Raw genomic sequence first — 26,860 nt, 5'->3', positions numbered from 1 at the left:
GGGGGATCCTGGGATCACAACCTGAGCCAAAGGGAGATGCTCAACTACTGAGCCACCCAGGTGTCCTAATACAACTCAATTTGTATTATTATTACTATATAATAAATATTTATTGCATATATATTTGCTAGATTTTGAAGAGTCAGAATGGGGGTACAAAGGTGGCAAAAGAGTAGTCCAATTTCCCCCCAAGGAATCCCCAATCTCATTCCTTGAAGAGAATGGTGGCATGCCTTTGATTGTTAGGAAATCATTTGGATGCTGCCAAAGAAATGACCCTGTGGGTGAGCCTGTATCCCCGCGCTTGGTCCCCCAAGTCTCCTAGACTCCCAGAATTCCCAGAATTCTGTAGCCAAGGATCCCCAGGGACTCTGAAAAGTGAGTTCTAAATTAGTATCTCCAGTGCGCCGGACAGTGCAGAGATGAACTGGCTGCCTCAGCTTCCCACCTGAATTCTCTCTTTGTGATTTGGAAAAATTTGCTCTTAACTCAGATTCCTTGGCATTAAAACGAGAAAGATAAGACCTCTAGGCTCTCAGGGCTGCTGTCAGAGCTCATTGAGGCTTGTAGGTGAGGAGATTGGGCATGCTGCCTATCACCTGGAGTGACTCTGCAGAGCCTGGCTCTATTTGAATATTCTTTTCTACTCCTCTCTGGCTGAGGAGTCTGCCTGCCAGCCCCACTTGTTGCTTCCCTGGAGAACAGGAGTAGGCCCCCTGGTGCTGAGCCTGGAGGAGCAGGATGGGGGGGGGCGCTACCTAAGTAATTGTGGCAAACTGACACTTACCCCAGTAAGGGAGTCAGGTGCTTTGCAAGGGAGTGACTGCAGCGGCTGCCTCTGACATCTGACTCTCCGAGGTCTGTCTGGCTAACCCATCTTTCCAGAGAAACAGCTGGACTAAGTGAGCCTTTCTTCCCCTCTTCTCTGAGAGCTGCCTCCTCCTGTGCTCCACCCCCACATCCCCCACCCTCACCCCCATCTCCCAGTGGCTGCCTCTCCTGGCAGCAGCAGGTCAGGAAGAAGCCAATGGATACCAGGAGGAGGGAGAACATGGTTCCAGGGGCCAGAATTAGGGCAGGGGTCCCAAGAGCAGCCTTCTTCTCTTTCTCCCTTTCTACCCTTGCTGTGGAGCTGTGGCCAGCAGGACATAGACACACTTGCTTTCACTACCTGGGGTTGCTCCCAGCTGGTGGCCGAAGAATTCAGAGCTAAGTTCAGGGAGAGACCTAGAACTCACTAAGTAATATTTTATCAGAGAAGCTTGGCAGTCACTCTGGCTTCTCCCTCTCTCTTGTGCTCCACGTTGATCCAGCAGTGAACCCTAGAAATCGCAGCCCTCCCAAAGTCACTTGTCAAGGCCCTGCTCTTCACCTGCTGCCCCACCATCTTGTCCACACTCATTCCAGTCCTGAAATGAGATCATCCACATGAGGCCCTTGGCACATAATAAGCACCAGCAAAGGTCATCTTGTGCCTTTGCTGGCATTAGTGCTGTCCTCCCTTGCTCTCACCATCCTTCATGGTCAGAACAGCTCACTGCAGAGGGTCAGTGCTGATTCAGGAATCTGGAGCTGTCCTCAGGTCCTCTTCCCACCCTGTCTCAGCAGCAGCATGCCCAGGTCAGCATGCAGGGCTGCCAAATCTCAAGTACCGTAAGGGGCTCCCCACTTTCCTGAGGGCTCATAGACTCTTGGCCAAGCATAATGGGTTTAGCAATCCTAAAAGGGAGTTTCTGGATCTTCTCCCCTGACTCTGTGGTCTGGTGGTGGTCTCTTTATGGACACCCATTCCCATTCTGAGCTCAGTGAAAGCTGAAAGCAGCATCCACACTCTTCATTAGTGTGGGAAGCAAATGTCAAACTTTCTACCCTACCTATGTGCCAGATCTCTGAGCTGGATATTTTGCCCATGTCCTGGGAAAGCAGTGTTCTTGTGCTAACCAGAATTACCTTGGAGTGGTACAGTGTATGTATATATAAGTATGCACATTACATTTATGCCTGTGTGGGTGTGAGTGCACATGTTTCCCTAGGGCTTCTAGATGTACTGCAGGTTTTCTGAGAAGTACCTGGCAATTTTATAGTTAGCAAAACCAGGTAAATTATAAAGATTTTGTTGGAGCAGAGGAATTGAGCCCACACCAGAAGACAATGAGAAGAGCAGGGCCAGAGTGGGAGGCAGCGGTCTCAGGGATCTACTCCTTCCCTGGAACTGGCCATCTGTATAAACTTAGGCAGGTCCCTTCCCCTCTTTGGGCCTCCGTTTCCTTATCTGCAAAAAAGGGAGACTACTGGGAGAGACACCGTTCTCTCTCAGCACTGATATTCTATGGTCTGTTCATTCTTCGGGATCTCTTTTGACTGCATTACTTTTCAAACAGGAGATATGCCCCCTGGTCTTCCCTGCTTTCAAGGGCTGGGTGATTCTGCATATTGTTCTCCAGGTTCCAGAGGCCTGAATACTTCAAGGAATCTGTTAGGGAGAGCCCATTATACACTGCAGGGCACCAAATCATCAGCTTTCCTCTGGTCTTCCCCAAGCCCAAGCCCAAAAGGACGGTCGGCTTTGTTCTATCACAGGCCTACTGGGCCTCTCCCAGAGCAGGAAGGCATGGGGTGTGAATCTACTACCCGGGTCTAGGGATGAGTGGGCACTGCCTGGAACTAGAAAGAGGATTTTCTTTGCATGCTTGAAACCTCAACACTTTGTGCACTTTATTCACTTTTTTGAGCTGGGAGTAGTGGTGGTGTTCAGGAAAATGACAGAACAAGAGCCAAATAGCCTCATCATACCACAAGGAGGCTGTATTCCAAACCCTGGTGCCCTGGTGGAAGATGTCTTATTAGGCAGAGCACCAAGCAGCCACCTACCATCTCTGAAAGACTATGCAAGTTTAGATGATAAGCATGGCCACTGTGGCAGGTGTGTCATCTGACATACCTGACCAGTATGTCACCAAGGCCAGAGAACCTTCCCTAGGTGTTTCAGACCTTGTAAGGAGGCTTAGAGAGCTTCACTCAGCCCTGGGAGAATGTAGAGAGAGGAAGATCTCCAGGGATGACTGAGATGGGGTTCTCATTTCTTGATGGATGGGAGCTCACAAACACATAGCATTTAATTTTAGAAACTGAAGTACTGTAGCATTACTTGTTCCTGAGCATTGTAGTGCAGTAAAACCCCTGCTTGCTGCACACAGATCCTCCTAGGATCTGAAATAGATAGTAGCCTTGGCATCAGTCTTCTGCTTTCACAGGATCCTTCGCCAGTCTTGGCCACTGTTATTGAGTGTCCTCCTCCATCCTCTGCCAGGCAGTCAGGCCCTACTCTTCTACAGAGTCCTGCTATGGACTGAATTGTGCCCCATCCCACCCCCCAGCTCATAGTCTGAAACCAATGCTCCATGTCACTGTATTTAGAGATAGAAGGTAATTAAGAAGATAATTAACTTTAAATGAGGTCATAAGGATGGGGTCCTCACCTGATAGGAGTATGTCCTTATAAGAAGGGCGTGAGACACCAGAGATTGTGCTTAGAGCAGAAAGGCCATGTGAGGACATTGTGAGAAGGTGGCTGTTGACAAGCCAGGAAGAGAGTTCTCACCAGCAGCCCAATCCCGCCAGACTTAATCTGGGATTTTCCAGCCTCCAGAATTACAAGAAAATAAATTTCTGTTGTTAAGCCACCCAGTGGTATTTTATGACAGCTCACACTAATACAGTACTTGAAATGTAATGCTTGACATCCTATACCAGAATCATCCAGAGTACTTGTGAAAAATGCAGATTCTTGGAATCCACTCCAAACCTTGTAAAGAAGGAAGGAAGGAAGGAAGGAAGGAAGGAAGGAAGGAAGGAAGGAAGGAGAAGGAAGAGAACAGGAGAGGAGAGGAAAGGACAGGAGAGGAGAGGAGAGGAGAGGAGAGGAGAGGAGAGGAGAGGAGAGAAAAAAAGAAAAAATCTCTAGGAATGGGGCTTTGGAATGTGCATTTAGGATCACCCAAGGCAATTCCTAAGGTTGACAGGTACTTCTGGACAGGATACTCCTGCCAGTGAATTTGGCCTCCCTCTGCCCATCCATTGTTGGGTCTCCCCCTGCTTCCATCCCATCTCTCCACTTTCTCTGTATGGAGGAGCCCAGATACAGCAATGCCCCTTCCAGAAAGGCTCCAGCCCACCCTGACCCACCTCCAGTGAAATCCTCAGATGAATTTTCTGTTCTGAGTGGCAGGAAGTATACCCTTGGGAGAGCTAAGGTGGTTTGCCATGTTGCAGTCATTTCTGATCAGAGAAAGAAGTCATAGACCAGGATGAACACTTCCCTTTTGCATTACCAGCAGTTTCTAAGTACCCACAGTCCCGCCCACCTGCTAGCCATCCTTCTTCAGCTTCAGATGGCACTGCCATCTTTATAGTCCCCAGGTACAGACTGCTCTAGAATTACATGTGCCAAGCACATGAACCTTCACAGCCCAAGCCTTGGGCTTACTGAAGGAGAGGCCATGTGAGTGTCCTCCCCTGAATGCCAACTCTGTGCACAACTCCTGACACACAGAGACTTAGCCTCAGCTGGTTCACTGCCCCAGTCTTGCTGCCCAGTCTTTGCCTTCATCTTTCAGTCTGTGGTTGGCTCATGGGCCGGGAGGACCTGTGGGGTAGATATCCCACGGAGTCCTTCAGGAAACTCTCCCTGAGAGAACAGACTCCTAACCAGCCTCCCACCCCCATTCTAATTTTATTCTAATGATCAAAGTAATATATTTTCATATAGAAAACTTAGAAAGCACAGGAAATTTACTGCATTATTAAAGTCCATTTTCAAGAACTTCTGATTATTTCAACTTCATTCATTCATTTAATCAATCGCTCATTCCGCAAGTACTTGAGCTAAGAGTTCTCTCCCAGAATAAGCATTAGAAAGGGAGAAAATAAAGGTCACGGAGCAATTCCAACCTTGCATGGAATTGCTAACATCATTTTGATTTAAGATACATAGTTCATTTCAATTAAATATATATTATATTGAAATGCTCCTTCGGCTCCTATTTCATCTTGGATTGAGATATCCATTAACAGCCATTCCATATTTCCTTTGTCCATTTAGATGAAGCTGTATTCCAAGTTCCTGATTCTCCTGGGCATGGCATAGCTCTTAGAGTGCACCCTGCTCCTCCCATCTCTGAATTTTTCCTTCAGTCAAGGGCTAAGATATTTGAGATCCCCAATGTTTTTTCTTCTAAAAATCTCTTTGGCCAACTTCTACTGAATCCACACCAGGCAATGCATTTTCCTTTGAATGGCATTCTGTCCGATAAAATGCTATTGTCTCGCCATGGCACCTTCAGATTTCTCTGCCACTGCTGATTTAGGCATCTTTTCTTCCATCTATTTTTTTTCTCTCACTTTGAAGTTATGAAAACAGATATCAATTATGACTCTAAAACAATTGTCATTTAAACAAATGCGAATTTATGTCAAAGGTAATGCGTATAATAGTGCATCTCTCCTGTAACCACCCCCATCCAATTCTATTGTAACAAGGAGCTTGATGTAGAAAATAAAATCACATCTCTTTTAGTATTCAAATTCATATAACTCCAAGCCCCATTCTTTTCCTTGTGAGAGTGTCTCTCTTCTCTAGTGCTATCTGCTTGTACACAGTTTAAGAATCTAAATGATGTTTACTACACTTGATCCATCCATGTCCTGATAAGTTGGAACCATAATGGAAAAAGCCATCTCCTTCTAGATGACTCCTTGACCACTGTGCAGTGTCTCTCTTTCACTCTAGGGACCTTTCTGCCTCAGGAGTTTGGAGTGGGAGGTGGTTCAATGATCTCATGTCTATAGAGCCCCAGGCCTCTCAAACAAATGTTCTTTTAAATTCTCCCTCAGAGAAGGGAGGACATTTTAGGTCCTGGAAGGTCTCTGATGAGTCCCTGTAGTGTCTATGCCTCATGGCCTTGGGTCTCAGCTAAGCTCCAGGATTTAATCTTGGCTCCAGCACTTGTTGGTATATAAACTCTGAGACCACCTCTCTGAGCTCCAGGCTTACTATCTGTAAAGTTGGCATCAAAATCATCTGCCCAATGGCAGCCACTCTCAATCATGGCTCCTGGAGCAACAGGGACCCCTTCTCCCTTGCCTGAAGCAGCAGTGGCCATCCTTAGGGAAAGGGCCCATTACAGAGTCTCAGGAAGCTGGGATGCCAGTCAGTAGGAACACACAGAAGCCATCACACCCCTGTTCCCCACGGTGGAGTCAGAACCTGCAGCATCAGCATCCACTGAACTTGTTAGGAATGGGGAACCTCACCCTACCCCCTGATGTCTGGAGACAGGATTACAGGGTGGGTCCAGGAATATGTTTTAACAAGCTCTTCAGGTGATGCTAATGTACACTGGAGTTTGAGAACCACTGCTCGAAACCATTCTATCTCATCTTTCCCCACCCTTTCCACCCCCAGGTGTTTTTGCATCAAGGAACCCTGATACCCTGACCGGAGAGACCAGGTCTTCTGCATCCCTAGTTGATTGTCATTCAGGACTGCCTTTTAAGGGCCCTCTAAGACTTCCTGCCACACTCACCAAGACAGCTTATCTATACTACCTTTTCCATAGCTCTGAAACCCCTCCTGAGATGCTGCTTCAGGAGCGCCTTGTCAATGCTCCCAGAACAACCAGCCCCCACCTCTCTCTGGCCCCACATGACTTCCCCTCCTTCGGCTGTAGCCCACAGACCATGTTGTTCCATCCTCCATAGTGCTGATCCCTTCATCCAGATCTTTTCTTGACCCCCTGTCCCACGATTGTATAGACAAAGTAGCTCAGATCCAAGGCCTGCCCTACAAAGGCCCTAGTGACCTAACCCATCTGAGCCTCAACTTCCTCCTCTGCGAAGTGGAGAGGACAATGCCTACCTCCCAGAGCTGATGTGAAGGACAAAGGAGATCCTAGTGCATGCAAGTTTGGCTGATTAGGGAAGGAGGGTGACTGTCTTATGCCTTCAGGAGGTAGAGAGGGAGAAACAGAGTCCACCTCATGGGTATACTTTCACTGACCAGATTTCTGTTTAGAAACCAGACATGTGCATTTCCTAAGACTGAGGGCAGTATCTTCTTGTGTCACTTCTCCACTTCCTGAGGCCCTGAGGATGGCCCCAGGCCCTAGACATGGATGTTAAAGTAGACAGTGGGTTGGCAGAGGAAGGGGTGCTGCCAGCCTCATTGTTGGAACATGGGGATCCTGGTAGGTAAAGACACCTTACTGACTAACCCATGCCTGCATGACAGTCACATATTCATCCCCTAAATCCCCCTGCACCTCTGAGGCCCCTGGCACAGTGGCAGCAGCAATGAGGAAGGATGTCATTGTGCCTGAGCTGACATACTTGGCGCTAGGGACAGACTCTGCCACCTGGGTGCTGTAGGCCTGGGCACTTACCTCCCTTGTCTGACCCCTGCATCCTTCTCTAGAAAATGGGGTAATACATATATTCATCCCACAGGATAAAAGAAGGTGATATAAAATGTGAAGGCCTAGAGCCCATGTGTGTACTAGGCACTCAGCACATGGTAGCTATTTTTGCTATTATTACTATCTCCGTGACATTAGAGATATATAAGATTAGAATCAAGTCTGAGAGGACTTTCTAGACCAATTAATCCAGACTCATCAATTTTCCGGCTAGGAGAGCTGCCCCAGGACCCCACGTAAGCAGAGAGAGGTTATAGATATGGTGAACATGGTAGGAACCATGCCAGATTCCCTTCGGCAAGGACTCACTGCCCAGCTCTGGGAATGCTGGAGGCAGACTTCACTCAGCAGCCTCTCAGGGATGTCTCAGCTGCTAGCAACTGCATCCCCAAGGTCATACCCTTCTGGGGATGGCCTACATCTGATGACCAATTGAGGAAGGGGAATAAAGGCCTGGTCATCCCACTCAATGCAGGACAGCTCTGACAGGCACCTCAGCACCGGAGCGGCCCATGGGGTTGGCCAAGTCTCCATAAGGCCTGCATTATGGTTGACTTCTCCCCTGCCCTATCCTGTCACCACCCCACTCCCTTCACAGGTGTTGACCTAAGGGCTCTCCCTAATAAAATAAAAGTTAGTAGGCTAACTTCCCCCTCTGTGAGTCTTCCTGAGGACCTGACCTGTGACAGCAGCTGGGTGAGGCATCTCCTGGTTCCTGGTTCGTGCCATTTCTACACAAGGGCACAGAATCAGTGCCCTTGGCCACACCTCATATGGAAAGAGGACCCTAACTCTGGAGAGATTAGTCACCAGCCTTGGGGCCCTGCCAGGATTTCTGCAGCCACCTCCCTATCCTCCCTACTTTTCATTCCCTCTTTAAACCAATCTCTTCCCAGCATCTAGGATGACCTTTCTAAATCACTAATCCAGCCATGCTGCTTTCTTGTGTGAAATTATTCTTTTTTTCCCACAGGACACAGCCCAAGCTCTGCAGCCTTCCACAGGGGGGAGGCTTGCACATTCCCCTAGCCGCACCTCCACCTGCCCCCTTTCTACAGCACCCAAACTTTGTTATCTCACAGAGCATATTCTTTCTGTGCTTGGAATGCCTCCTGCTCCCCCTCTGAAACTTCCTGAATTGGGTCAGTCCCTCCTGTTTCTTGTTCCTACTTCCACTGGTGCTGAGCCAAACTGCATGGTGATTACCAGCCCCATGGTCCATTGTCCCTGCCCCTTCTTAAGGGTGGGGACTATGCCTATGCCATCTTGGTGTCCCTAGGCCCTGGCATGGGGGGAATGCCCCATGCATGACAGAGAAAGCTCTACTGTGCCAAATTCTTAAATCTACCTTTGGTTGGGGGTTGGGTTGGGGGACCAGGGGACCTGAAACTCAGTCTTCCAAAGGCTCTGAGCAGGAGAGGAGCTGCTTGAACTGCAGGGCAGTTTTGATTTGGGGATCTGACCACAGGCAGCGTGTGCCCACAGCCATCCCCATGGGAACCATGCCGGGCAAACCTCCAGCTCAGAGTGAACAGCCTGACTAGAGCCTGAACCAGTGGGGGCTGATGTGGGCACAGGGCTCACCCAGGCCACTCACAGCCCCCGCCTCAAGGGCCCAAGAGGGGCTGCAGCTGCAGGGACTGGGTAGGAAAGTTGCCATGGGAACCAAGCTGCTCTTCTTCCCTGGTGCTTGAAGTTTCAACAAGGAGGCCAGACTCCACAGAGTACCCTCACCCTGGGCTCTGCGTCGCCCACACAACCTGTGCTCAGGGCATATCACAGGCATAGAGATGGATGACAAGCAGGGAACACAGAGGAACCAAGGCACTGGCAAAGATTCTCTCCCTTCCATTCATCTGACCACTGCCATGATTCCAGGGGACAGTCACTGCCTGAAAAGAATTGGCTTGCCCAAGAAGCAGTAGTCAAAGGAGGCAAGAGTCACATCTGGGAAATCTGCATTGCCAGGAGCCTTGGAGTAGGTGACTTTGAGTTCTCCTCCTTGTCTTCATACTGCGCTCTCAGCCCAGTTTCTCCACATAATATGAAATGAGGACCATTTAATCCACCAGACATCATCAGGGACCATTATGCAGAAGTAAAGTGTGAGCTACAAAGCCCTTTTACAGATAAGGGATTGTTGCTACAGCAGGCTAAGACCATAACCTGTATTCAAAAGAATGAGATAAACGCACACACGGCAAATAGCTGATGGATTAAAAAGAACAATTACTTTTAAGTATTAGTTTGGTGCCTCTCTAGACAGGCATGGTGCCAGGGGCTGGAGGCCCAGCAGTAAGTCACCGGCCCTGCCTGAGAGGGACTCTCAGCAGCACAGGTTTCCTTCTTGGTGTTTTGTGCGCCTGGCATTATGAGGTATGTCAGAATAGGCACAGACACACTTTTCTCAAGGAGCACAAGAGAACTTCCAAGGGAGGTGAACACAAGACATACACTTACAAGACACAGAGGGAGGCTGGGTTAGAAGACTTTCAGCGGTGACTTTACTAGGGACACCAAGGTCATTAGGCCAAAGCACAGGAAGAGAAGGTTGGGTAAAAGGAAGTGAAATGAGTCTGCATCACCAAATAATTTTTTCATTGTCTGGAGGAGAAGAAATCTTTGCAAAATATGTTGCTTTCTAGAAAATTATTATTTTCCTTTAATATGATAAGAGTGTCCTGAGCCCCCAGTTCCAACAACTGGGTATGTGTGTTGGGAGGCTTCCTCATATCCAACAAGCAAGCCTCCAACATTAGCTGGTATCCTGAAGTTCAGCTCAATTCTGACAGTACTTGAGGTTGGCAGCAGATTCCACAGCTCAGGGGTCGGATGCCCAAGACTGATGTTAAACAACAAAAATTCAACTGAATATATTTAAAGATCTAATTGGCTTTATTCAACAATTCATGAGTTGGGCAGCATTCCATCTCACAAACAGAGAGGATCTCCACTGCCCTATCCTGCCACCATCCCACTCCTTCCACCGAAAGGTTTTTTAAGGCAACAAGGGGCACAGAAAATGGAAGTTATTAGCAAAGAATGCATTGTTTCAGGGAAGGTCAACTTCCTAAGGGGAACTAAGGGGGTCTATCTAGCAGACTGTCTCCCTAGTGCTGACCAGGTAATTCTATGTTGACTGGCTAAAGGTTACATTCCTAAGGGGCTGAAACTGCAATGAGGTTAGGTGGAAAATCTCGGCTTGCTGATGTGGGGTTAACAAAAATGACCCCATTGTGAGCCTGCTGTCTCCTTTTTAACACTGTCAGATGCCAATCATGTGCCAAGGTTGCCACCTGTGCTTCTGATGGACCAGCTATAAATCAAAGGTTCCCATGAACCCCTCCTTGCTAGAGCAGCTCACAGAACTCAGGAAAACTGTTTACTCACTAGATTACTAACTTATTGTAAAAAGCTATTACTCAGGAACAGCCAGATGGAAGACATGCATAGGGCAGGGTATGCGGAAGCAAGAAGAAGCATGGCGTTCCTGTACCTTCTGCTAGCACAGCATTCTCCCCAAATCTCCCTGTGTTTACCAACCCCAAGGCCCCCCAGCCTTGCCCTTCTGGGTTTTATGGGAACTTCATTACATAGGCACAACTGATTACATCACTGCCCTTTACATCACTGGCAATGGTTCAACCTCCAGTTCCCCTCTCCTCCTCTCCCCCCATCCTTGATCAGGGGGCAGGACAGAAATTCTCACCCTCCACTCACTGGCAGATTCTCCTGGCAACCAGCTCCCACCCTTGAGGAGTTCCAAAAGACACCTCATTAACGTAATAACAGATTCCCATCACAGGAAACTCCATGCCTTTTAGTAGCTCTATGCCAGAAACAAGTGAAGACCATGTATGTATTTCTTATACACCGCATCACATATGTGTTCATAATTTTTTTTTCTGAATATAATTTAAAAATGTTTTGTTTTAATGAGAAGATTGAGCCTCCTTCTGTGAACATAACTTTTTACATTAGGTTTAATGATTGAAATAACTGTCCTGGTGGTAGTTGTCTGGCACAAACACCATAGTATTTTGACTTCACATTAGTTAATTTTTTAATTGCTTTTTTTCTACCTCCTTTTCTATAATGTAAGATCTACAAGAAAGGAACCTCATCTTTTCATTTTTGTATCCTCAGCACCCACCATAGACAGAATAGGTTAAAACTAGTAGCATTAGTTAAATAAGTAAATAGTAGGGAAGATAGACATTAAACAACTGGCTTAAAGAAGTGCTTTATATCCTCAATCATATAAACAGTTCATTCTCTTTATTTTTTTCCTATTATATCTGTTTGCACAGTAAAATCCTGTCATAATGCCTTAAGTGAGGCCCAAAAGTTCCATTCGTGTAGGATGTGTGATGCATTATCATGAGGCTCAGGAGCCAGCTGCTACAAATGAGAGCCAATCACTCGTTGCTGTCTGAATTTGCATTAATATGGGTATGTCATCACAAGACACATTGTCATGGTCATTATCAGAACTATTTGTTCAGTATCTCTCTCCCACACTATACTGTAGGCTCTCAGCAAATAGATGGCTCTCAATAAACATGTGTCTAGGGGATTCCCAGGTGGCTCAATGGTTTAGCACCTGCCTTTGGCCCAGGGCATGATCCTGGAGTCCTGGGATCAAGTCCCACGTCAGGCTCCCTGCATGGAGCCTGCTTCTTCCTCTGCCTCTCTCTCTCTTTCTCTCTCTCTCTCTCTCTCTCATGAATAAATAAATAAAATCTTTTTAAAAATAAAAAATAAAAGTGTGTCTAATGAATGATGAAAAATGAATTCATGTGAGGGTATAACATGAATATCTACCCTGGTTTGTAGGGACAGGGAATGTATTCTCAAGGAAGTGATGTTTAGTCTGAGGAGTAAAGAATAACCAGATATTAGTAAGTGAAGGAAAACAGAGGAAATTAAATGCAAGAAAACAAGAGTGAACAACATCTGCAAGGACTCCGAGCTGGAAGGCCGCATGGTGTGTTCAAGCATCTGAAGGCAGCCCAGTATCACTGGGGACAGAGATGGGGTGGGTGAGCCATTGTCACCACTAAGCTAAGATATCACAGAGAGCTCACAAGCTATGTTTGGGATCTGAGACTTCATTGTAACAGCAATGGCCTGCATTCAGGAGTTTCCTGTTAGAGGGGATTTCTGATCAGGTGTCTGTTACAGAGAACATTCTATCTGCTGTGTGGAGACTGTATTGGAGGATGGGAAGTGGTAGTGGGGAAAATAAAGACCAGAGAAATCAGATGACTTGTCCAAGGACACAAAATCTCCCTGATACCAACCCCAGGGCTGTTTCCCCTAAGGGTATCACCACTTAGAATGCTGAAGATGCTCTCCTGTGGTGATGACAGGGTCAGACACACACCCCTGGGCACTCAAGGAATACCATCTAAGTGCAAGGATCCCCTTCTCCCAGCCAGCATTCCCAGAAACCCCTCCTTCCTACCTGCCAGACTAGGACTTGCAAAGCAGAGATCCTGGGGGCTGGAGCTCTAACCATTCTCTTTAAATATTATCTTAAATTACCATTATCTTAAAAATTACCATTACTTAAAATATTGTGAAAAAATTATACAAAGAGAAGTTTAAAAAAGGAAAAAATTTAAATCATTCCTAATTCCACTATATATATAAACTTTTGGTATTTTTCTTTCCAGGCAATATTTTTTTTACAGATAATTGGAATATTTGTTCATAAAGTTAAGGCCACTATAGTGTCATAATCCACTTTTCATGCAACAGCTTGTATTAATGCCTTTGCATGAGTGCCAGGTTTTAAAAACTTTTTGTTATAGAAATTCAAGCATATACCAAACAGGTAAGAGTAGTGTGATAAATCCTTGCCTACTCCAATTCCACAATTATCTACTCATGACCAATCTTGTTTTATTTGCACCCCGCCCTATGATTATTCTGCAGCAAATCCCAGATAGCATGTCATTACATCCATAAATAGAGTTGACATTTGATCAACACAGGTTTGAACTGTGCAGGTCCTCTTATACACATTTTTAAATACAAATACAGCAGAGTACTGTAAAGGTATTTTTCTCTTTCTTATGATTATCTTAATAACATTTTCTTTTTTCTAGATTACTTTATAGTAAGAATATAGCATACATACTATATATATAGTATGCATAGTATACTATCCTACTACACTATACTACTATATATAGTATACATAACACATATAACATACAAAATATGTGTTAATGTTCTGTTTGTGTTACTGGGAAGGCTTCAGGTCAACAGTATGCTATTAATAGTTAATTTTGGGGGGAGTAAAAAATTATACCTAGCTTTTCAACTTCAAGAGCAGGTGTCAAGAACCCTTAACCTCGCGAGTTGTTCAAGGATCAACTGTATTTGAGAAGCATTATCTTTGGAGGCACTTCAGATTCTATTTCTTGAGTGGACCACAAGAAGAAGCATCCTGAGGAGGTTGCAGGGAGCAGGGGGTGAGGAAGCACCATCTTCCTCCCTACCCTCTCGTGACTGTCCTGATGCCCAAAGCCCTTCAGCCTCTACTCTTTCTACTGAGCTCTGCCTTGGAGCAGGAGTATTGGTCCTCCTTAGCCTGACCCTTTGAAAGTCACGGTCCCTGCAGAGAGAGATCAACATTTCATAAGATCCAAATCCTGGCCTGAAGAAGCTGCTTTTTGTTTGATTTGGGAGATTTTGAATAAATGGAGTTGTACTACAATAAAGCCTCCAGCCGGTTAGTCTTCTGTGATATAAACTGGCCCTTAGGGACACTTCCCACACCAGCCCTCAGTGCACCAGGCAGCCACCGTTGCGTCAGGATGGCCTGTGATCTTCTGCATAGCTCCCCCCCCCCCCCTTTGTCCTATGGCCTTGTGTACAGGTCATTTTCTCCTGCTCTTTTCTTCTATCGGATCTGGGATTTGATACCTTTCCTACAATATCATCTCAAACTATGTTTCATATGACCTGGTCTATTACTGACTATGCATGAAGAATATGAAAATTAGTCAAATGATTTATTCAGTTAAATTTTTCCAAAATGCGAAAAAATGTTTTGTTTGTTTGTTTATTTTTTAGATAGCCTTTAGTTGGGGAACAGGAACAACATTTTAATAAACAGGAGTGTTTGTTTTGGAACAAAGACCTAGAGACAAGGAAGGCACCTATGAATGGGTGCTGCTCTGCTCTCCCTGGTTGGTGTTGAGAAACAGCCCATCCAGCTCTCCCAGGCAGCCTTGCTCAGGGCTGGGAATCTATCCTGCATGCTGGAGGCATCCTTATCTAAGTGCAGCCTCTTTGCTTCCTCGGGTTTCAGCGTTTCCCAAGAGACCATTTAAAATCACATTTGTTACTTTACCATCTAATCACACATAAGCTTCTCCCCACACCCCCTCCCCCACCCCGCCCTGCTTCCGTCCAAGGAGTGCACTTTCTGGAGCACCAGCAGCCAGGGTGGGACTCGTGACGGGAAATGGGAATGGCACCCACGGAAGCATGAGTTCTTGCAGTTCCCTGAACACCAAGGGAGGTTCCTATCAGACAGGCTGGAGCACCTTCACTGAAGTCACAAACAAGTATAAGTCTTTGCAGAGCTAGGGGGTCTCCGACTCACTTCCCCTACCAGAACTGCTCACTAGCCTCTCTGGGAGAACAGGCGTCAGCCGGAGTTTCTTCTTGCTCTGCCTGAGTGTTAGGCTGAACGTGTATTCTAGGAGCTCATGGATTCCAGTGGAGGCGAGCTGGGATAGAAGAGAGGATCTCTTACCTAGAAGACAAGCAAGATTGAGCCAGCAAAGGTTTGGCTGCGGGACTCGGGGGCCAATCTATGGCTAATGGTGTAAAGATATATGCTTGGGGTTATATGGGAAGAATTACAGGTATTATCTATGAGCCAAAAACGAAGCATGGTTGTGGGCTGTTTGAATATATGACCTTCGCAAAATACCCACAGTTCTTAGAAAACTAGTATTATTAATCTACTTCTATAGAAGACTCTCATTATTTCCCATCATCTGAAGGATAAGGGGAAAATTATAGCCAAATCCAAATACTAGCAATCTCTATGTGCCAGATCAGTATCAAGTTTATGTTCTTTAAAGAGCCATATTGATACAAAGTGATGTTTTTATTAGCAGGTGTAATTTCAGAAATTTTACCAAAACTGTGGTAACAGAGGTCAAATATCCTAGAAGTATTTATGAAAATGTTACAGCTAAATAAAAATGGACATAGAAAGCAGAGAACCCATAGTCTTCAGGTAGGAGGTGAAACACTCCTTTAGAGATTAGTTTTGCCTCAAACTGAAGGCAAAAGTACTCTCTTTAGAAAAGTGTGGATAAGGTTGAATGCAGCGGCTCTGGCTCACACATCAGAATATATTGGAGAACTTTTTAGAGACACAGACTCCTGGCCCCACTCTAGGCCTACTGAATCTAAATGTCCGGAGAATCTGTTTTTTTTTTCAATGCTTTCCAAAAACCTTCAATGGATAACAAGGTTGAGGGGCACCTATTTAAAGATATTATGATGAAACAAGACAAATCCAGGTGACCAAAGGTGCTTTCCAACCCGCAGGGAGCATTTATACATGTCCAGGAAGATGACAACAGGTAGGGCCAACGCCATCTATCCTTTGTTTTTAGCCCAACTCTGAAATCCAGAAGAATGATTCATTGAGAGATGAGATTTCTGTGGTTCTGGCTTTGCTTGGCTTTCCCCCCATAGGCTCAAGTGCACTTAGTGTAAATTGATTCCTGATCATGATTTTGCTCTTTGAGGTTACCTGATTGGATCAGTGCCAGGAAAAGAAAAGTCTGTTATGATTTTTTAAATGTAGCTTGAGTCACCTTCCCTGGACTTGCAAAATGAAGCAGGTAGAGTCAACTGCACTTAGGTATTTTGAGTAGCAGAAGCCAAAAGGTTGGGCTTTCTAGCCACATGGCGTGGGAAGAAGGTGGAAATGATGCAGAGAAATGAATTGCTTTTAGTCTGATGGAAAATTTTGTTTTGAAATGGCATAAAGTTGGTTTGAAATGTTAGGAAGATTTTAGAGTGATCTTAAAAAGCCATTTCCTAGTTTCCTGTCCACTCACTTAGCAGTCGACTAATGATGATGATGATGATAATAATAATAATAATAATAATAATAATAAACAAGCATTGAAAGTGAACACCAGCATATGAAAGAACATATATGCAAAAAGATGGTTTTGAGAAAATCATCATCAGAAGGAAATGGAAAAGGACCCTGAGAATGTTCCATAATCATAAATGGTGTATAAGGAGTACTTCGCAAATAAATATTGCCAAGGAAATGCTATTCTAGGAGGAGGAAAACCAGTAACTATTGACTCTGGGCTGGTGCATGGCCATGCATTCTCCTGTATAAGAAGCCCATCAGGCCAAGAAGATCCCTGAGACACCAGCTCTCTCAAAAGCAGCAGTCTCATGCTTCCCAGTTGCTCTCCTTCCTTCCCAGAGGGAGAGAAGGGTCCTAAGAGTCCTAGGGTCCCACATACAAATCAATTGCATGAACTTAGAGTCCATGCCTCGTGAGCCCATGAAAGAGACTTTTCCTCCCCCTTCTGGAGCTGCTGCATCCTTCACCCACTGGGCTCACCCTTTCTGCATAGTCACTTCCTGCTCAGACCTTACCTGTCCTTCAAAGTCCTGGAGAGATCCCATTCTCCCTCAAGACCTTGTGTCCCGTCTCCCTTCTCTGCCCCAGCCTCACCTCTTCATCTATGTTTGTATGTATGACCACATCTCCCATTAGAGTGGTGCTTCTGCTGGTGTCTGTCCCCACCAGACCAAATTTATGAGTGACAAGGGCTCAGCCTCCTTGATTTTTATACCTCCACCAAAACTTTGTACACATTAGCAGTTCAGTAAGTGCTTCCTGAGTAAAAATCATGGCTTGATCTCCTGGATTATATGGGAAAGAGCTTCAAATATGACAGACATCACCTTCTCTCACCTCCCCCATCAAGCAAATGAGGTCTCTCCCATCCCCACTGGCAACAATTCTGAGGGTCTTCAAACTCTGTCCTGAGGTATGATGTCACTCTGGTCCATCTTGTTCATTAGAGCCCATGGTCACTCTTCTTAATTTGCTACTTGCTGTTGTGCTTTCCCTGGCTCTCCAAAGACAACTGGAGCCATGTTTTATGAACTGGTTCACAAGAGCAAAAAGAAGTGGCAGTGACCACCCTAGGTGTAAAGCATAATGACGGAGAACAGAGGCCTGTGGACCTGGTTAACATCACAGCTTTGCTATTTATTAACATGGTAGGCAACTCTCCCCCAATTCTTTTGTTTCCTCAACTGCAAAATGGCCATAATAATATCTATTTCATAAGACAATTACGAGATTTAAACCGAGGATGCATGAAGGGCTGAGCCCAGCTGATAAGCTACTATTCCCATTATTATTTAGTTTAATACCCTCATTTTATAAATAAAGAACCTTTGAGACCTAGAGTTTCAGTTCCAGTATGTTAGTCAAGGTCACATAGCTGGTTACTGGCACAAGGGGCAGGAACCTTGCTCCTCTGCCCATGGTGGGAAACATCCCCCACCCCAGTCCCACCTTGCACACTATGTGGTATGGACTGACTCCTGGATGACAAGAGGAAGGCCTGTTGGAGATGCCTTGTTCACATTCTGTAGGGACAGGTCAAGGCACTGAAGCCCTGTATGAATGCGTTAGCTGTGGACTTGACCTTGCATTAGACACAGTCCTAGGTGAAAGCAGGTGGAGTAAGTGGTGATATTATTATTATTATTATTATTATTATTATTATTATTATTTGAAGTCTTTTCAGAGCTGACCAGCAGGACAAATCAGAGGATCCTTCAGGGAAGGCTCAAACAATGGATTGGCCTTAAGGAGCTGGAGGAGAGAGGGGAAGTTGCTGGCCCTCAGTGTGGTGACATGGGCAGAGGTTCAGAGACACCTAGAAAGTACTGACTTTCTACTGACTTAGGTAGTTTGACTGATGACAGCAGTCACAGTAGTAGTCATCTCCAGGCAGGCTTGGAGTAGCCACTGGGAAGGCATCAAACTCTAAATTTAAGATTAGTGCACTTCACTTATTTTGTATGTGTATGTTCTCCCACTATTTAAAAAAAAATCACTAATAATACCACTCCCCAAGAATAATCACTGTTCATATTTTTATTCTTTACCTCCTGAACAAAAGAGACAAGAATAATGACTTAAATATCTGATAGGCTATGACTTTGGCCAAGCTAGCCTCAAGGCTTTAGGACTTCATCTGTGGAAATGGGTTGATAATAGGGTAAACTTCCTATGATCCTGGGAGGATTAAATGACACAATGAATGTGAAATACCCAGCACTGTGCCCTGCCTATAGAAAGCAAACAGATAACATGTTTATTAATAAGACAGTAATCTTTTTTGTTCAATGTTTTAAAAAATGAAGTTTGGTTAATTTTTTTGAGTACTGGCTGGTTTAGTGGGTGATCACAAGTCAAGTGTGGGTCAGTGTCATTCAGAGGCTTCATTCAGAGTGCTTCAGAGCTTGTCGGCAGGCAGGCATGGATCAGGGTGTTCAGAAAATATTAGCTGATTCTTGGCTCAGTGCCCAGCAGTAACCAAGTGAGGGGAGAGGAGGGGCTCAGTATGTCCTGCTTGGCCTTCTGGTTCAGTGCTCATCCAGCCACTGCATGTGTCTTGTTCTGCAATTGATTCCAATCCCAGCTTTGTGGGAAATTAGAATGAGGGAAAGAGAAAGGGAATCCTGAGACAACTCATAGCATTGATACTGGAATATGGAAAGCACTGGAAAATCTTGGTTGTTGTCCTAGATCTGCCTTTTTCTAGCTAAAGAGCTAAAGTCCTTGAACAAGATCATTGTTCACCTCGGTCATAGATCCTTCATTGGTCAATTGGAGATAGTCATACTCTAGGAAGACTGTATGTATGGTTGATGTGAAATCAGACAAATTGTGTGACACTTCTGAGTCAACTTCTTAATCATCATGTTCCCGTGGGGAAGAATAATCTTAGCAGCAAAATGCAAAATATAATGCTTCCAGTGGTCTGAGCATTGTTCTAAGCACTCATTTCTTTCTGATGACCACCTATAGTACTATTATTATACCTGTTTTATGGATGAGAAAATTGAGGACAGAGAAGTTTCATAAACTTCCCAACGTCCCACAGCTAGCACAGTGGTGATTTAAACCACTGAATCGGAATCCCAGAACTTAACCATTACACTCTGTTGCCATTATACACTTTGATTTCTTAACCAGTGGAAAATATTCTGTTATATTGGTGGAGAAATATGATAAGTGTAAAAAATGTAGAGGATACAAATGTTAGATCCAATCACACAATGCATTTTGAAAGGTCTGAAACATAAGCATATGCTACATGATCTAAAACATGTGACTATTTCACTGAGATCCCAGCTTTATCTAATGACAACATTTCATGCTGTACAAGTGCCAGATACTGGAAACATAGAGCTGTGGATAGAATAAATTTTGTTTCTGCCCTCACAGGACTGAGAGTCTAATGGTGCAGAGACATATTAAATAAACACACAAATAAATAATTATAAACTGTGACAAGTGTCAGAAAAGAGCAGGATTCTTTAGGAGATCATCTCGAAGGCTCATAATTTAGAAAGGTAAGATCAAGGAAGGCCTCTTTGAAGAAGTTACATTTAAGTGGGGGCCTAAAACGATATACAATATATTTGTCAGAATTTGCCATTTGAAAGCAAATTCTGAGGACCAAATCACAACATGATTTGTGGACAAAGGATGAATTCCTTCAATGTTGGAAGCTGGGCAGCAGCAACAGATTTTCTGAGTACCCTTTGCTTCCCTGGAATAAACTGATGGGCTGCATTATATTGGTTGGCATTTACATAATATTCACAGTGCTCTTGCCTTAGAGCCTTGTCCAAAACCCATTTCTACCTGTCAGAATTTGCATATTTTTTTCTTTAGAAACTTAGCAAAGAAAAAGGAGGATTATTGTTCACGAGAAACATGTTTGGCTCTAAAATAATTAATGTTTAAGAAGATTAACAGCCATAGAATTTCCTCATGAAAAGAAACCTCATAATGGGTGCCTCTTCTTTTAAGAGGCATTTAACCATAGCCAGAAAGTGCCCCAGAGGGAGTACTCAGCATACCCAGTGGGTGTGCATTTGCATGTTCTTCAGGGTTACTGACCCAGAGTATACTTATGCCTCTCAAGCTAGAACATGTGGATTCATATTCTGAAACATACAGTTATAAAGATGTTCTACAAACAACTTCCTCCAGGAAGGCTTTACCGAGCTTCTCTTACCCATTTTGGCCCCTCCCTTCTTCAAAACTTTGAGGCACTTTATTTTATTTTATTTTTAAATTTTATTTTATTATTTTTAAAGATTTTATTTTATTTTTAATTTTTTTTATTTATTTATTTATTTATGATAGTCACAGAGAGAGAGAGAGAGGCAGAGACATAGGCAGAGGGAGAAGCAGGCTCCATGCACCAGGAGCCCGATGTGGGATCCGATCCCGGGTCCCCAGGATCGCGCCCCGGGCCAAAGGCAGGCGCCAAACCGCTGCGCCACCCAGGGATCCCTAAAGATTTTATTTATTTATTCATGAGAAACACACAGAGAGAGAAAGAGAGAGAGAGAGAGGCAGAGACACAGGCAGAGGGAGAAACAGGCTCTGTGCAGGGAGCCTGACCTGGGACTCAATCCCGGGTCTCCAGGATCACACCCTGGGCTGAAGGTGGCGCTAAACTGCTGAGCCACCAGGGCTGCCAGAGGCACTTGTCTTTACTGCTTAAAACTCCATGGTCAAAACCACCCAATGTATTCCTTAATTATTTTTTCTAATTATTTCCTTTTCTTTTTTGAGAGAGAGAGAGAGTGCACATGCATGCATGGGGGTGGAGGAGGAACAGAAGAAGGGAATCTCAAGGGGCTCCATGCTTAGTGCATAACCCAACATGAGACTCAATCTCATGACCCTGAAATCATGACCTGAGCCAAAATCAAGAGTCAGACACTTAACTGACTGAGCCACCCTGGCACCCCTGTTGTAAAGGTTTTTTTCTCCCTGAGAAGACTCAAAGGCCTCCAAAACAAGAAACATGAAATGTCAAAATGAAAGGGCCTCAGTATACTGCTAAACCAATCCCCTCATTGTAGAGATGAACAAACTGAAATCTGGAGAGAGAAAATATCCAAAGTCTGAACACAGTTTAATATAGACCCATGGCTGGAACTCTAGTCTTCTGACTTCTGCTCACTGCTCTTCCTTCTACACACCACACCATATTACACAACACCTAATAGTGCTAAAAGCATAGTAAACCCTCAACAATTACTGAGAATGAAAGAACTTCTAAATATTTGACAGAATTAGGGAGAGTTAGGCATTCCTGACTCACCCTGCAACCTCCAGGAGCTAGACCGGGCACTTCCAGGCTGTGGTAGTTTGAAAAGAGAAGCCTCAGAAATTTACAAGCACATATTTGAATGTACCTAAAAGAACACTGTTCTGTTGCTTCTCTTTCCCTAGGGAGTCAAGAATCAAAATAAATATGAAAGGCAATTCTCTTGCCCCTCTAGGCATTGTGACCAGAAGGCAACTGAACAGACCAGTTGTGTGAGAGAGAAATACTCGTGCCAGGTCATAATGAAACCCAGTCCTGATGCTGTGAAGTCAATCTTCATGGAAACTACCTAATCCTTCATTAAGCAAAACCTTAGTTTCTTCACAAGATCAGAATCAGAGTGAATCAAAGCCATAACATTACTTCCTGGTTCATAAGGCACCAGAGCTCACAAAGGATGCCTCCGAGCACTTCCTCATCTTCCTATCTGGTAACTGCTCTCAGACACAAAACAGGAAAACAAAACATATGCAGCATGAGAAAGCAAGTCAGCAGAAGGACCCAGATCTCCTCACTCCCCAAGCATAGTTCTTTCCTCTGCATCACAAGGACTTCCTCTTAGTAAATGTCACTGAATTCTCCTTTAGTCATATTTCCACCCATTTCGGTTTGCTTGCATCCATGGAGAGCCCAGGATTCTTTTCCTACACTAAAGAAGCTCAGTCACTGGGGGACAGTGAAAACAATCTTTTTTATTCTAAGGTCAAATCAGGTACACTGATAACAAAAACACTAGACTGAACCTGAACAATCATATGTCATATTCTTGATGCTTCTCTAACATGGTTTTGTCTCTGAGAGCCACTATCATGCATTCACATATTCCTTTACTCAAAAAATATTTATCAAACACTTACATGTGTCATAAGTGAAAGTACAGGCATCTGTGCAAATGATAATATAATAATATATAATATATATAATATATAATATAATATAATATAATATAATATAATATAATAACAAAAAACTAGTTTAGTCTGGAGGGTCAGGAAAGACTGCTCTGAGGGAGTGATATTTAAGCTAAACTGAAGTAAAAATAGAAGTCACTCAGGGGAAAGGGATAGAAAATGTATTATTGAGGGAAAAAATGCATGTATGGAGCTACCAAAACAGGAAGGAACTTGATGAATTTAAGTAACTGAAAGAAAACCAGAATAACTACTACGGGAAAAGCAAGGGAAAGAGGTATGTTGATGGAGGAGATTGGCAGAGACCAGATCGTGCCAAGACTTATGTGCCCTGTGAATGAATTTAGATATTATCTGAAGGGCTTGAGAAGCCTTTGAAAAGTACAATCAGAGGAATATGATAAGGTTTATTTTTTAAAAGATTATGTTGCTTGGTATGTATATGGGGAAAGCAATATACAGAGAGACCTGTTAATAAGCGAGCACAGAAGCCAAATGAGAGATGGCTCAGGCTTGGTGGTTGAGGCATATATGAACAGTGAGGGAGAGGGAGAGTCTATGGGTTTGTGATGTAAACAACCATGAAGATCCTTGATGGTGTCATTTAACAAAATAGGGAACAGGGAAGAAGTCAGTTTAGATGAAGGAAATATAAAAACAAAAACAAAAACAGGTAGGTGGTCAGGTCCGGCTTAGAAGAGAGGTTTGAGTGGAAGTTAAAACCATGGGAGAAGATTAGATTTCCATGAGAGAAAATGTAAAAGAGGGCTAGGACAGAACCCAAAGAAGCTCAGTATTTAGTAGACAAATAGAAAAGAAGCCTTTGATGATGTTTCAGATGTGACAAAGAGAGATTTCAAGAAAAATGGATGGTCAACTGTGTCAAATCCTAAGTGTAGTAAGTAGAAATCTAAAAGTTTGTCTGCATTTGGCACCCCAGAGGTCATTTACAACTTAGTAAAAGCTTTGATGAAAGGAACTGAGAGAGACATATTAGAGTGTGTTGAAGAATAATGACATGTATTAAAGAAAGCATTTGTCATACATGTCCCGTATGATGTCATGTCATCTAGCTAAATTAAATGCTAGGAATTTCCAGCATCCCTAAAATAGTAATTATAGAATTGAATACCCAAATTCCACTGTCCACCAGGATTTTACAATGACAAAACTTTGTCTATATGGTAATTTCAATATTATTGTTAAATCAAGCTTGCACTTTATCCTTATAAAATCATTGACTTACTTAAATATGGGCACAGATAAGCTGCATTTTAAAAAATTATAAGAAACTCACTTGCCAGGCCCCCTTCTGCAATTCTGAAGGTTTTTTGGTGATATATTCTGATAAGAATCCTGTTAAATAGAATAGGGAATCTATTGGGGAAGAGAATTAAGAATAGGGGAAAAGAAGTAGATTCTATATGTTTTAAATAAAAAGTTTATCCACACCATAAATCCTTTTCAAATTCTTGAGTTTATTTTGTAATTTGTATTACCTCATTAAGTAAACACTTTTATTTAGAGCAGCAGAACCATATTCAAAAGTATTCACACATTAAAGATGGGAAATAGAGAAATAAAGTGGCAACATTATGAGTTCTTTATATTGCTTAATTGTAAATGATCCCACATGTTTATTTCATTTATATGCTGAAAGCTAGTGGTGTGGAATTGAAATGGGCTAAGTGGCTATTGGCTACTAAATAGCATGTGTAATGGGAAATATTAAAGTCTATATTGTGCATTTGTACTGCACTTAGCTTACAAAATGCTTTCACATACTTTATTTGATTCCCCCAAACAACAGTGTCAAGTTAGCAGAGCAGATTTTATCATCACCAGTTTACAAATCACAGAGATGAGAGTCAGACAATTCAAAAGACTTAGTTAGTGTCAGAACTAAAGTTGCCTATCTCCAAGACCAGTGCTATTTTGACAAAACCACAAAACCTCTCTAATTTTCTCAAATAGTTATAACTTGAAGTCTTTAAAGCTGACTCAATCTACCATCCTGAGTTTCTAAGTCCACAACACTCCCAAAGAACTTATGATGTGATGAGGAACTTGTTTTCTCCCTTAGCGATGAAAATCTTTTTCCTCTTGTAATCCCATTTTTAGCTGGTTGGGGGAGATTGTAGAGAGGCAAAAGTCGTTTACAAAAGAATATTTTCTTCCTTTTTAACATCATTTGTATATCTATCCCGGTGAGTAGAGATGCTTTGATTAAATGCCTTTAGGGCGTTTTCTTCCCCAAAATTCCAGATTTATTTCTTCCTTTAATTATTCCTTTCTTCCATTTAGCCCCAATAGAAACTCAGTTGTTATCAGCTCTTCAGCCTGGCATGCTCATTCAGCATTACAAACGTGTCAGTTATTCACCACACCTCACAGAAAACCATTCCCACTCCCCTCTCATCCATCCCCACAGTTCTTGTTCAGGACCATGGACAGCTCAAGACCGTACTAGATTCAGCCTTGCTCTTTAAGAACCATGGACAGTACTGTACGTTTTCCCCCTCTAAATACACTTGTACTCTATCCTTGGACACAGATTAGTTAGCTATTATCTCTGAATTGTTTGAAGGTAAATTATGTTCAGCGAAGATTCCCATCACTCCATTCTTTTAGCACCAAGGCTAACTCAGGACTATTAACTTCAAAGACGGCTTCGTGATATTTACCTGGTGCCACAGATAGCTGAGGCTCAGCCTTTGACTACTGGGCAGGATAATGGATAATGTGGTCTTGCTTTCATCACAAACAGCTTATTACACTTTCCCAGTAGCATAACTACTTCAAATTCTTTTTTTAAGATTTTAGTCATTTATTCATGAGAGACACACACAGAGGCAGAGACACAGGCAGAGGGAGAAGTAGGCTCTATGCAGGGAGCCCAATGTGGGACTCGATCCCAGAACTTCAGGATCACGACCTGAGACAAAGGCAGGTGCCCAACCACTAAGCCACCCAGGTGCCCTGCTAATTCAAGTTTTATCTTTTTCCTGGCCTTCAACTTGCTCACATGTCAAGTGCCCTGTTGCTCCAATGAGGTGCCTAATGACTAAAATTTTCAGGGCAACATGAAAGACTCCTAACTCTGGGAAACGAACTGAGGTGGTGGAAGGGGAGGTGGGCGGGGGGTGGAGGTGACTGGGTGACGGGCACTGAGGTGGGCACTTGACGGGATGAGCACTGGGTGTTATTCTATATGTTGGCAAATTGAACACCAATAAAAATAAATCTATAATAAAAAATAAAATAAAATAAAATAAAATAAAAATTTCAGGGCAATGGATAGGCATATGTCAGTCTCAGATAGGCATATGTCAGTATCACTGATGATCTAAAATGCTAACATCTCAGGGACTTTTTAAAGTGTTGACTAGATTGGCCATATCCCCCAAATAAAGACACTTAACTCCATGCTCCTGTTAGCTTAAAGAGTCCAGCAATAGCACCAATGCTAAAACTAGCTTGGTTGTTCATCCCATGAACTAGAGAGACTAACCACATTCTCAGCACCATGTGCAACATAGTTTTATTCAGATTTGTCATAGCATGGTTACTATATCTCACCATCAACACATCATACTCTGAACCCAGTGCCATGAAAGGTCCAACTACACTCTCTGTCTTAGTGACATTCTGACAACATGGTTGTTTCATCAAGCAGCCAAGTCATGGCAGCAGAACCTGGAGCTGTTCATTCTCATGTTCTGTTTTTTTGGGTACCCCGTGTAATCAATTTATTCAAGTTTATAGTTACACCCATACTGCAACTAGTCTCTGTCAACAACACAAAGAATCTAGTCAAATCCTCTCCACTCCACGGTACTTATTCACATTCTCCCTAACTAAAACCATTCCTACTACTAGAACAAAGTTCAGCAGTTCTTAAAACTTTTCTTCCTGCTATTTCTTTTTTTTTAAATTTATTTATTTATGATAGTCACACAGAGAGAGAGAGAGAGAGGCAGAGACATAGGCAGAGGGAGAAGCAGGCTCCATGCACCGGGAGCCCGACGTG

The 26,860-nt window shown here is 43.7% G+C and overlaps 1 protein-coding gene and 1 long non-coding RNA gene across 2 annotated transcripts in view; one reads left to right on the top strand and one right to left on the bottom strand.

The window, feature by feature from the left end:
- LOC111091870 overlaps positions 1 to 22,067 on the bottom strand; it is a 64,185-nt gene extending 42,118 nt beyond the window's left edge. The window contains exon 1 of the long non-coding RNA XR_005376857.1: positions 21,914 to 22,067. This is a non-coding gene — a long non-coding RNA (uncharacterized LOC111091870). The remainder of the gene's footprint in view (positions 1 to 21,913) is intronic.
- Positions 15,032 to 26,860, top strand: part of SCN10A (sodium voltage-gated channel alpha subunit 10) — a 106,973-nt gene continuing 95,144 nt past the window's right edge. Inside the window, 1 exon segment of the mRNA NM_001003203.1 lies at positions 15,032 to 15,277. The gene's annotated coding sequence lies outside the window, so the exon portion shown is untranslated.

The sequence above is a fragment of the Canis lupus genome, chromosome 23, assembly GCF_011100685.1.
Source record: "Canis lupus familiaris isolate Mischka breed German Shepherd chromosome 23, alternate assembly UU_Cfam_GSD_1.0, whole genome shotgun sequence".
Classification (NCBI taxonomy): domain Eukaryota; kingdom Metazoa; phylum Chordata; class Mammalia; order Carnivora; family Canidae; genus Canis; species Canis lupus.
This window is presented reverse-complemented; position numbering and strand designations above follow the sequence as displayed.